The sequence below is a fragment of the Rattus norvegicus genome, chromosome 1 (assembly GCF_021556685.1).
Source record: "Rattus norvegicus strain SHRSP/BbbUtx chromosome 1, alternate assembly SHRSP_T2T, whole genome shotgun sequence".
NCBI lineage: Eukaryota > Metazoa > Chordata > Mammalia > Rodentia > Muridae > Rattus > Rattus norvegicus.
The window spans coordinates 141,616,078-141,628,644 of NC_141534.1; the positions used below are offsets into that span (position 1 = coordinate 141,616,078).

At 44.6% G+C, this 12,567-nt stretch overlaps 1 protein-coding gene across 6 annotated transcripts in view; it reads right to left on the minus strand.

Moving 5' to 3' along the window:
* Positions 1-12,567, minus strand: part of Sv2b (synaptic vesicle glycoprotein 2b) — a 174,191-nt gene that overhangs the window by 139,685 nt on the left and 21,939 nt on the right. The window contains exon 1 of one of the 6 annotated variants that reach the window (XM_087589193.1): positions 11,096-11,201. The gene's annotated coding sequence lies outside the window, so the exon portion shown is untranslated. 6 annotated transcript variants of the gene reach the window in all.

Sequence of the window (12,567 nt, forward strand, 5' to 3'; positions counted from 1 at the left end):
CAGATGTCAGCTCTCAGCAAGGCTACAATTAATGAGGGACCCGGCCAATTATGCCTAATACAAAGTGATAGGCAGTCACTGAAGCATGGCAAAAAAAACTTGCTAGGGCAAGTACGAGCACACCTTTGGCAGAAGGAGATGTTATGAGACGCAAACATATCTGGTGCATGCTCCAAAGCCAATTCTGATTGGTCCAGGAAGCCCTGTGTGGAAAGAGATGTATAGCAGCCCTCTTCTCCATGTTATTTTAGAAGGGCAAAGAGAGTGGACTGTAATGATCTGTTCCTCAGATCACAAGCAGGTGACAGACACCCTATGCATGAGCTAGTGCCTGCTAAGAACAACTTTTACCAGAAATGTGTGAGAACCTAGCCACAGGATCTCCACAAACCAGCACATAATAGGTGAGAGATATGCCCAAATAGAGCCTACCTCGAGGGACAATCTCTGTCCTATTTCTCAAGAATTCCAGACCTTTGGAATTGAATATGGTTATGTAAAATGCAAAGAAAATTCTGCTTCTCTCTCTCTCTCTCTCTCTCTCTCTCTCTCTCTCTCTCTCTCTCTCTCTCTCTCTCTCTCTCTGATAAGATCTCACTATGTAGTGTTGGCTGGCCCTAGAGCTACTATGTAGACTTGGCTGGCTCCAAACTCACAGAGATCTGCCTATCGTTGCACTGGGGTTAACAGCATGCTCCACTACACCAGTGACTGACTGTCATTGTTCTTAAGAAAACTGCCATTACATGCCAATGGTCAGGAAACGGTTATCAAAAGCAACCCAGCTTCAGAAATGATTCAGGACTACTTGCTGCCCTTGTGGCAAAAGTTCAGCTCTTGAAATCTTTCCCTACCCCTGTGACTCTCATGTTCGATGCTTCAAGAGTCGCCCAGATCATGCATTCCAAAACAGTTTCTGATTCACTGTGTTTAGTGTAGCACCTAGAACTCTGAATTCCTAACTCAATACCAGGTGATTCTAAACTATTGGTCTCAGGAGACACTTCCAGAGCCACTGACACAGATCATTGAGACCAACCTCCAGGTGAAAGGCAGTTCTTTCATGCCCATCAAACTGAAGCCAGATATACCAACCTCCCCTTTGTCAGAGATCCCATGTGGTCTAATTCCCCAAGCCAGTCTTGGTGACTGCTGCAGTCCGTTTTCACCAGTGAATTACTTAGCATCTTCCTTCATCCTGAAAGCGACCTTGTTCTCCTGCCCCTTCACACAACCTAATATTCTCAAATACCTCCTTCACTCCGACCTGTAGGCATCCCTCATCTAATGGAAAATTATTTCCTTCAGGGAAAGCCTGCTTTTGTTTTCCTTGAGCGTCAGAGACATGGGGATTCTGTGATCACTTCAGCTGGCACAGAATAAGGAACTCCTGCTTCTCGATCCCCAGCTGACCACAGCTTTGCATCCTTGCCACGGTGTCGAAAGCTGTGTTTGCCCCTTGGACGCCCTGCACTTTGGATATGACTGCGCGCGCTTCCCTGCCCACTGCTCGGCTCTCATTTTAGCTCCAGGGTAGTGATTTCTGTTGCTATGGTGTCTGTTGTCATCTGAGATCAGAAGGAGGTTCCTTAGAAGTCTCCCTTACTTCCTCTCAGTGTTGTCGTTGTCGTTCACATTCTATTATGGAAACTGTCAAACACATTAAGAACAATAGAATGGGCGCCTGTGCTTTCACCAAACAGTCCCACAGTTATTAACTCATTCCAAGCTTGCACCGGCTGCACCCTGACAAAATCCTTCACCCTCATGTAACCACTGAAGCAGGTCTCAACATCACAACATCCTGTGGATTTTATCTAAAATTGATCAGTGGTATCTATTTTCAAAAAAAAAAAAACAAAAACAAAAACAAAAAACAAAAAACAAAAAAAAAACAGACAAAAACCAACAGAGCTCTGCATCTGAGAGCAGTTTGGCTGCAACCGCAACCCTATTGATCCACAGAGCTGCTGCTGTTTATCTGCCTGGCTAGGCCAGGGACCAGTTTCCTCTCTCACCACTTCATGGGCATCCCTCTTGAAGCTGCACACTTGGTGATAGAGGTTGGTGTTCTCTAGACTATTTCTTAATCAAAGACACAAGAGTAACTATGCTTCCATTCCAGATCCTCCAAACAAGCTCTCGAGAATAAGAATTGAACCCAACATGGTAGCACAGACCTCTAATCCCAGCACTCAGGAGAAAGAGGCAGACAAATCTCTAGAATGAGGCTAGCCTGGTCTACAAGGAGAGTTTCAGGCAAGTGGGGGCCACATAACGAAACTATAATGATAATAATAATAATAATAATAGGATACATTTTTTAAAATCCACTGACCCTTATCACATCTAAGTAATTTTGTAATATCATTGAATATACAGAGTCCAAGTTTCTCAGTAGTTTTACTAGGGTTTCATCTCTTTGTTCAGATTAGGTGCTGACTAAGTTCTATACCTTGTCATTGGTGGCTATATCTCTTCTTTGGTGACTTAGATGGTCCCCAGACTACCTCACCCTATTGACTGTGAAACCAGATAGTTTGCTTCCATTTACTGGAATACACTGTGTTGTCTCTGTGATGTCTTTCAATGTGTTTTTGTTGCCCTTGCCTCCCATGTATTGACAAGATAGATCTAGAGCTGCTCTGCCCAATGCTGTAGCCCATGGCACATGAGGTTATTGGAGTTTGAATTACTGCAGATCAATGCAGTGTAAAACTCGGTTCCTCAGTCACACAAATCTTATCTCAAATGTTCTCACAAGATGCTAGCAAGTTCCTTTGGGCTCCCCATGTATTCTGTGCACGTACACATGCAAAATGTTTCTGTCATCACAGGAAGTCTTATTAGACCTGTTCAAAATAATACTCACTGGTTAGGATTAGGTTGGGATTAGTGCTAGAGTTGGGTTTAAGGTTAGGATTGGGGTTAGGGCTAGGGATTAGGCATTTGATTTAGGTTTAGGGTATGTGTGGGTTATAGTTAAGGTTAATGTTATGTTCAAGCTAGGATTATGGGTAATATTAGGATTGATGTTAATATTAATGTTTATATTAATGTTATTGGCACTGTTGCTTTGGTTTTTGCTATTTCCTAGTAATGTTATTCCACTTTTCTCAAGAGATCAAATGCTCGATTGGAAAAGTGATTGCTATAGAAGTGCAAGGACTTGAATTTGAACATGTAACACCCACCAAAAGCAAGGTACACTTCTTAAATCCCAGACCCACTGAGGGGTTTGAGAAGAGATGGATCCCTGAAGCTTGCCAACCAGACAGTCTAGTCAATTAACAAGGTCCAGGTTCAGCAAAAGAACAGGGTAAGCTTGAGTGGGGAAACCACTCAAACCCCATGATTCCAGCCAAAGCTGTCACTCTTTCTTCATGATTTCCTACTTTGGAGCCCATATGACCACATTCAATGCCTCTCAAGCTTGACAAGAATGGCAGTCTCACCATTCCTCTCTCTCCCAGAGAAGAAAGCAGGCATTCATGATCCTAGGAGACAGGCATACTGAGAAGGAAACCACACTTGGCTGATCTCTAAGGAAGGAATGCCTGGTCCTACAGTACTGTCAGGTTAAGGCTCAGCAAATTAGATCAATGCAACCACTCCCAAGACCCTCACTGCACTGCCATTCTTCTGCCAGCACCAGCGCATCACAGAGGGCTGTGTGCTCCCTGGTGGTGCTTAGCCAGTTGAGATCAGCATGCATGGAAAAGTTCTTTCTCCAAGAATACACCAAAGGCCCCTGGAGAGTTAGCCACCCACAGACTAATTCCTTCTGTTCTGACTGTCAAATGTGTTAACCCTGAATCAGACCTCCCAGAAGCCTGCTAGGCCAGGCCTGTCTGATCCTACTTATATCTGAGGTTTATACTCTGAAGCTATAGGTGGCTTCCTAAAAGCATCCTGCTAGATTATCTCCAAGTAACACAAATCACTTCTTGGCATTTCAGAGACCAGTAGCATCTAACGCAGGATTTGTAGATAGGGGAAATCTGTGAAAAGAGTAATTTACAGAGCGTTGTGATTTATATTTATCTTCACATCTAACCACACCAGAAACAATGAACATGGGTGGGGGAGGGAAAGGGGCTGCATTTGATCTCAATAGATCCTACTAGTATGAACAATTAGGAAATGCTAATTTTTTAATGCTGTGTATAGAATGTTTACACATGTAAAGACTGGCAGTAGAAAAAAAATCTAGCCATGTGATGGGTCTCATCCTCCTGCATAGGGAGCTAGGATGCCTATCTCCTGGGAGCCATGATAAGATGGGTAGAGAAAAGAGTTTGGGGAAAGAGAAAGAGAGAGAGAGACCCAGGATATAAGCCAGCCCCTGGCGAGCTGCTTGCTTTATGAACTTTGACAGGAGAGCCACTGCAAACCCGCCCTTAATTTCTGAAACTGTAACATTTCTACCCTTCACAGAACAAGGACACAAACTAGGAGCTAAGGACACAAAAAAAGCACCTAAGCGAACACCAGGCTCTTTGCAGAAGCTTGGTAAAAACTGCTGCCTTCCACCATCGCCTGCTGCCTGGCCTTATGGATGAAGAAACAGGCGGGGTGTTATTTTTGTAGCATAGATGTGGTCTTCAAAATCACGGCAAAATCGCAGTGACTTACCCACCCCGAGCCTGGACTTCCGCCATCAGGGAAGGATTTTCTCACAGGGTTGCCGCAGGGTTTAGAGAGAACACACCTAATCTTGCGCAGTTTCCCTCCCCACGGCTTGCCCTCCCCCACTGTGGAGATAAGCTTCTGCAGAGAAGCGGTACATTCCTTGTGTGGGAGGATCTGAGACCAAGTGGGAAGAGTGAAAGTTGATGGTGCTAAACAGTACACTGGGTCAATGCAGGATGCTGCTTGGAGGGGCCAAAAGCCAGTTCTCCTGGAGGGGGTGGGACAATTGGCTCCTCAAGGGGGAAGCTTCAAATAAATACCCTAGCTATCACAGGGGTTGGTAATTCCTCAAATACCCAATACACATGAACACATGCACACTGTATCTGGTATGAATTTTTCTCTTCATTTTGATGGGTGGTCTCCCTATGTTGCTCAGACTGACCCTAAGTTCCTCACTCAAGGGACCCTTCCACACTGGCTTTGCCAGTAGCCTGAATTACACGTATGTGAACTGTGCCCAGCCTGCTATTAAAATTTACTGATAACCATGGCAATTAGCACAGAGACAAGGATCTAAAAAGATCCCTTGAGAGGTAATAAAAAAGATGAAAAGCAATTGAGAAACCGCTCTATGGAACCCAATAGGATCTAGACGGAGTTGATTCTCTATTTCTGGGATATAAGCAAAGAGGGGACAGGCAGCAAGAACAGCGAGAGTTCTACTTCACCTGCTGAACACCAAGGGATGGATTTTGATGTAGAGAAAGTTTTGTTATTGTTGTTTTTTATTGGTGTTTTTAAGAAAAAAATATATACACATATATATATACACAAATACAGACACACACATGCACACACACACAGCTGCTGACCAAAGCAACTTAAGCAGAGGAGGGTCGACTTTGCCCTACACATAGTCCAGCCCAGCAGGGATGCCACGGCAACAGGAACAGAGGGCAGCTGATCTCACTGCATCCTTAGTCAGATGCTGAGACAATGACTCTGGTGCTCAGTTTACTTACATTTAGGGCAGGACCCCCTACTTCAATTAATCCAATCTAGAGATCCCTTCAGACATGCCCACGGGCTTGTCTCTGAGTTAATTCTACATCATGTCAAGTTGAGAATCACAATATACTCACTAGGCATTGAGCCTGGCTCATGAAGGACACTGTGTCAATCTGACCGTTAGAAGCAAGTTACAACTTCACAGTGAGGAAACAGTATCTTAAGTCAAGAATGAAAACAGTCTTTTCCAAAGCTCTGTTCTTTCTAGTGTGGCCATCCTCCCAAGTTACTCTGGACAGTGCCTCCTGCCACGAAACCATTATTAGAGAAAACTCCTTTTCACTCTCTTGGGTATCCTGGTTTGGTTTACAAATTAAATAGCCATTCGACATTGCAAGCTACCTGATTGCTCTGTCTCCTTCAAAGCATCTCCATAGAAAGGGCCAAAAATCAGAACTATGTTAAATACACCCAGAATCTTTGCTACTTCCTCCCAAGAACAAAGGTTTCTGGGAAAGCAGATGATGAGCATTGGAAAGAGAGAGAGAGAGAGAGAGAGAGAGAGAGAGAGAGAGAGAGAGAGAGAGAGAGAGAAGCAGTTATAAGGAACATTAACACCCCACACTTTTTAAACTATGATGTAAAATAGCCTTCTGCATATGTAGGCCTTGCAGATCCCAGAGACCGTAAAACCCTATATGTTCACCACTGCCCTGGGTCTAGCTCCCTGTGGTCTAGACACCTAGGAGGTTCCCTGACACCCATGCAGAGATAAGAAAAGCAACCAGACATGCCAAATCCAGGATTTTGTTACCATGAACCAAGTGACCCTGCAGCTTAGAGACTAGAAATGCAGTGGGGTGGGGCTGGAGGTTTAGAGTTACAGACTCCAGACAGCGTCCACCCAGCACTCTCTTCCAGGGCTTTGGGTGGAAGCCTGTCTCCTCCCTGGCCAGAGCCTCATCTGCAGACCCTCGGAAAATTCAGCAAATTGACATCTGCAAGTTCAAGCAGGAAGTCAAGGCTGCTGGAGACATTCTATTTGTGCCTGCCTCTGAATAATTTAACACTCCCTCCAAAATAGACTATCATTAGAATTTGTCAATTCCTGTGCATTTAAGCAGACAGCTCAAAAAAAGAAAAAGTTCCCACACGTATTACCTCCAAGCAGTGGAACAGACAGGTGGTGGCTCAGTTCTGTTCCCTTTTTTCTTTTTTTTTTTTAACCTCGCTGATCCATCTGATACAAAAGGAAATGTTCTCCTTTATTATCTAAATAGCCCTGAGACCAAATTTGTACCTTAGACCTGAGATGTAGACGAAAAAAATAATTCCTACAAATTGCAGAGGGTTCTCTGCCTCCACCCCTCCCTTATGTGTGATGCTACTCGAGTCACTTAGCATTTTGAACTCAGTTTCCCCATCCCAAAATTGTGAAAGGTGATATGGCCTCTCCTGAGGTGTGTAAGAGAGTCCAATAGAGGCAGTGCAGATCTCCAAAAGCGTTTTGCCTTTTCTATTCCCTGTGCTTAAGTAAAATGGTGCCAGTTCCATGAAGAGCTATCATGCATGGCTTCTAGATGTCCATAATCCCTGAAACATCTCCACAGGCTCATATGTTTGGATACTTGGACCCCAGTTAGTGGTGCTTTTGGGAAAGGCTATAGAACCTTTAAGAGGTGGGACCTAGCCTGAAGAAGAGGATTGCTTGGGGAGAGGAAGGTTTTAGAAGTTATAACCTGGTCTTGTTTCCTGCCAATGTCTGCTTCTTGGTTGTGAGGATCCTATAGTCACAGAAATGCTCCCAGGAGCCATAACTTCCTGAGCATGATGTACTGTAGAGTCCTAAACTACTGTTCTGCTTTCCCCACCATCATGGGCTATTTCAATTAAACCATGAGCCACAATGCAGACTCCCTTCCTTCCTTAAGTTGTCTGCCAGCTCTCCCCTCGCTCCCCTCTTCCTCCCTTCTGAGCACGTCTTTCTCTCGGTCTTTGTCCTTCATCGTTCTGTGCATGGCGATTCTAGCCTCTGCTTCTGCTCTGTCTCTCTGGGTGATTTCAGCCAGACTTTCAGTTCTAGCTGTACCTATGACTCCCACCTTGATCACACTAGTGGATTTTCGAAGACTTCACTCTGGTGCCCACTGGGCCCATGAAATCCCAACATGCAATTCTTTGTCCATCCTCCCTGCTGTGCTTGCCTGGGATCTTCAGTTGGCTGAGTCCAGCTACTTTCCTCAACCTCTTCCCCACACTTGCCAAGTTCTAGGCCTTCCACTGTACCAGTGTTAGTCATTGTTGGCTCTCCTTCTTCCCACACTGCTGCCCAGCTTTGGACCTCAGCCAGGCTTATCTACACAGTGGCAGCAACTGCCCACATGGTCCAGGTCTGCAATTCCTTTCCTTCCAACTCATCCATTCTGCCCTCCTGTACTGGCTAGTTTTGTGTGATGACACAAGCTGGAGTTATCACAGAGAAAGAAGCCTCCCTTGAGGAAATGCCTCCATGAGATCCAGCTGTAAGGCATTTTCTCAATAGTGATCAAGGGGGGAGGTCCTAGTGCATTGTGGGTGGTACCATCCCAGGCTGATTGTCTTGGGTTCTATAAGAAAGCAAGCTGAGCAAACCAGGGGAAGAAAGCCAGTAAGTAACATCATTCCATGGCCTCTGCATCAGCTCCTGCTTCCTGACCCTCTTGAGTTCCAGTCCTGACTTCCTTTGGTGATGAACAGCAATGTGGAAGTGTAAGCTGAATAAACCCTTTCCTCCCCAACTTGCTTCTTGGTCATGATGTTTGTGCAGGAATAGAAACCCTGACTAAGACACCTTCCCATAGGCATCCCTTTAGAATTAGGTTGTTAGTATGAGCTCCCTTTGCCAAAACCTTCCTGAGCATCAAGCACTGAGACAACAAAGCTCTTTACCATCCCACTCAAACCTCCCTGAGCCCCCACTTGTCCCTCTATTTCACAGGTGAGGACACAGAGGCTGAGGAAGGACATTCCCATGCTAAAGTGACAAGGCTAACTGACTTCAGGATGTGGGTCCCAAATCATGAAGTAATTCTGTCCACAGACCACATGGGACCAAGTCAATGGCTTCAAAAATATCCTTTAGGAGTTTTACATCCCCTACCAACTTCCTCAAGCTGTCCCCGGGAGCACAGGAGCATGGTCTGTGCTGGGTTCATCATGCTCGACCTCCATGTCTTCATTACCTCCCCTTTACTGCTGTCTATCTTTGCAGCCACGCCCATGCAATCAGGCCAAGCCTCAGTTTGAGCTTCCCCCACTACACATACACACACACACACACACACACACACACACACACACACACACACACACACTCGTTTTATTGGTTCTACCACCTCCCTTGGCTCCCTCCTCCCTTAGCTCCAACTCCAGAGAGCTGATTTTTTTTTTTGTCAGTACAGTCCTTGGCTTGTCTCTTTGGCATATCTTCATCTCAGTCTGTCTTAGGAGATGGACATCTATATGGATGTCCTCCGTGTCCTATCAAACTATGTCATACATTGACTCCAGAGCATGCTGAACACTTACTGAAATAACTTGATCCCAGGTCTTACATACGCACATGAGCACTGACAGAATTTACCATTGCTAAGTTGTCCATTGGCAGGACAGGAGGTTTGTATACAGCAATGCAGGGATCTCAGCTTCCAGCAGAAGCAGGCTACTGATCCTGGGAAGTCCTGTCAGTTTGCTTTCTCAGACTTTGCAGACAGCTCACTGTTAAGAGCTGTGAAGTCAATTCTAAAGGAAAGAGCAGAACAGCCTTCAGATTCTGACACATCCTCCTGCTCTCGAATCCTACTTTCTCCAAGAACAGCCTCAGGGTGAGTCACTGTGGAAGAGACAGACATGTTTCTGGGAAAGGGTAGGAGTCTCCAGCAGACAATTGAGTGGGGCTGGTGATGAGATTCATCCCCAGAAGATGTAAACAATCCTAGATTTGATTTGAGCCACCCCCCCCAGGGTAGGACATTGAACCTAACAGAGACAAGAATTCTCCCAGGTGTGCCTTCTTTCTTCCAGTGGGATGGGCTCAAATACCTCAGGATGTTTTTCTCTGCAGAGCGCCAAATGCCATGATTCACCATCTTCTTCTGAGTCTCTCAGCAGTCCATAAAATGTTCCCCCACTTTTATGTGTATGACAAAGAAATGAAAAGCTCAGAGACCTAGTACTGAGCCTGACAACTTTGCAGAGTCAATACACACATCCTGGTAAACACTTATGACTTTCTGTTTTCTAATACACACAGGTTATACCTGAGTTCTGCCTCTGGAGACAGCATGCCGGAGCCATGAAGAACGGCAATACCAAGCAACCAGAGCTTCCAGGGACTAAGCCACTACCTAAAGACTATACATGGACTGACCCTGGACTCTGACCTCATAGGTAGCAATGAATAGCCTAGTAAGAGCACCAGGGGAAGGGGAAGCCCTGGGTCCTGCTAAGACTGAACCCCCAGTGAACTAGACTGTTGGGGGGAGGGCGGCAATGGGGGGAGGGTGGGGAGGGGAATGTTTGCCCGGAAACTGGGAAAGGGAATAACACTTGAAATGTATATAAGAAATACTCAAGTTAATAAAAAAAAAAAAGTGAGAGCCATGGGAAACAGGAGAGAGAAAGTTTCAGAGTACGTGCCATATGCCCAGCTCAGCACCAGAAGCCTGACGTTCATGTAGTCCTCACATAAAACTCTGCGATAGAGACATAGTCATTATCTCGTTGTTTGAAGGAGAACACAGATCTGGAGAAAGCTCAGGGAGGTTAAGTGAATTGACCGAAAACATATGGCTTGACAGAACTAGCATCTGAGTCTAAGTTCTTTGAGTCCAAAGTCCATGTTATGTGCCCTGCAATATTGAATAGAAGTACAATTGGCAGGCAGGTCTTGCTCTGATCTCAAAGGGAGAACATTTGGTCTTTCAACACTAGCTGTACTGCATTCTCTGTGGATTCATCACAGATGCCCTTTAGTAGATTGGTGAACTGTAGTTCTAGACCTCCATATTTTCAGCATTAAAAGGTTTTGAATTTGACCAAACGAATGGTCTTTTTATATTGATTGAGATGGCCCCATGGGTTTCTTTAGTCTTCATTCTACCAGTATGTTCTATCACTGAGATTGACTTTCAGTAGTAAGCCAATTTTTCAGTCCTGGAACATTTGGTCATGGTGCCTAGCAGTTTTGTTTTTTCCTTATTTGGCAGGCTGGCATTGGTCAGAGACTCTTTGCATCTACCCAGAAGACATTGCTGCCCTCCAGGCTTCCTTTTGTGCATTGTCTTTGGTTGTTTTATAGCCGAGGAGAGATTTTATTTATGAGGCTGATCTAACTGAGCAGTTATAGTGGGCATAATGGTGGCTGCCCAAATATTTACATATCTAAAACCAAAAAAAATCTATTAATATTTACCTTATTTTTCAGGCATGGTTAAGGATGGAGAGATTATTCTAGGTCATTTGGGAGGGTGCTCTGCAACCACAGGATTCTGGTGAGTAAAATAAGAGAGGTAGGAGGGCTGGAATCCAAAAGAGAATTGAAAATGTTACATTTCTACATTTGAAGCCTAGGAATAGAGCTGGCCTCAAGAAGCTGGCCAAGACAGGAGACTAGACTTCCTCTCTGAAGCCTCCAGAAGAAATACAATTCTCCAAATACCTTCATTTTTGCTATCTGATATTCGGGTTGGACTCGTAAGAGGAACCTTTCCTTTTTTAAGACTCTAAGATTCTAGTCATGTGTTGCAGTAGCCACAGGAAACAAGCACAACACTCTGGGGTGGGTTTTAACACTTGCCCTAAATCAGGCAGCCTTAGTCAGGGTTTCTATTACTGTAAAGAGACATCATAACTATGCCAACCCTTATAAAGTAAAGTTTCTGCCATTCACTATGCTGACATAAGAAACAAGTCCCTACATAGCAGGATGGCGACTGTCACAGAGCTAAAGAAAGCAAATGAGTCATATGTCCAGGTTCCTAGCCAAGTGCCCACTGCCCTAAAGCCCACAATACCACTGTACTGTTAATGAAACCTAATTTCTGAGGTAGCTGGCAAAAAGCTGCCCTTCCTTGGGTGGCATTTAGAAAACATAGTCAATATTGCCTTCTGAGAAAGACCATTTCCTTGTAGATAACAAGGCTAACCAATCTCTAAGAGGGGTGGGTATGTTCTTGTGAGTTCTGACTATGAATAAGTCATGTATTTTAATCATTCAATCATGAGCCAAACAAAGGCAGCACTCTCCAAACACCCACCATTACTACTATTGTTGCCACTGTTTATAATTTCCTCATCCCAGTTATATTTAAGAACAATGAGTCTGAGAGCTTTCCTTCTTCAAGGTGACTCTGTTTTCCCACTCTATGCTTGATGCCCTTTCCTTAAACTCCTGAGATCTTGACAGAAGCCTTAACCTGTGTACTGATATCACAATAATAATTATACAAATGCCATGGGATCATTGTTGTATGGCCCATGAGATGCTTCTCAGAAAACAAGGAAATGAATGTGAAGTCTAGTTCAGTGCCTGGCATGATTGAAACCCCAGCAGATGCTTTTAGCTTCACTCACACACTCACTATGTCCTCTCTCAATTCAACAATTGGGATTGTTGAATTCCCAATCCGCCTCTTCTTTGGAAAAGGATTCTATTTCAAGACTGGCCCTGTAAAGGGGTAATGAAGCCAAAATGAGCCTGTCAGGATGGGCACAGTCCCATGGTTACTACATGCACAAGAAGAGAAAGTTAAAACACAGAAAGGGAAGACTGTGAGAAAACACAAAGAAAGCACAGCTACCTACAAGCCAGAGAGAGACAGGGCTTATGAGAAGATGAACTCCTATTGTTTAACCTGCACAGTCTCTGACTTTGTTGCTGTGGCA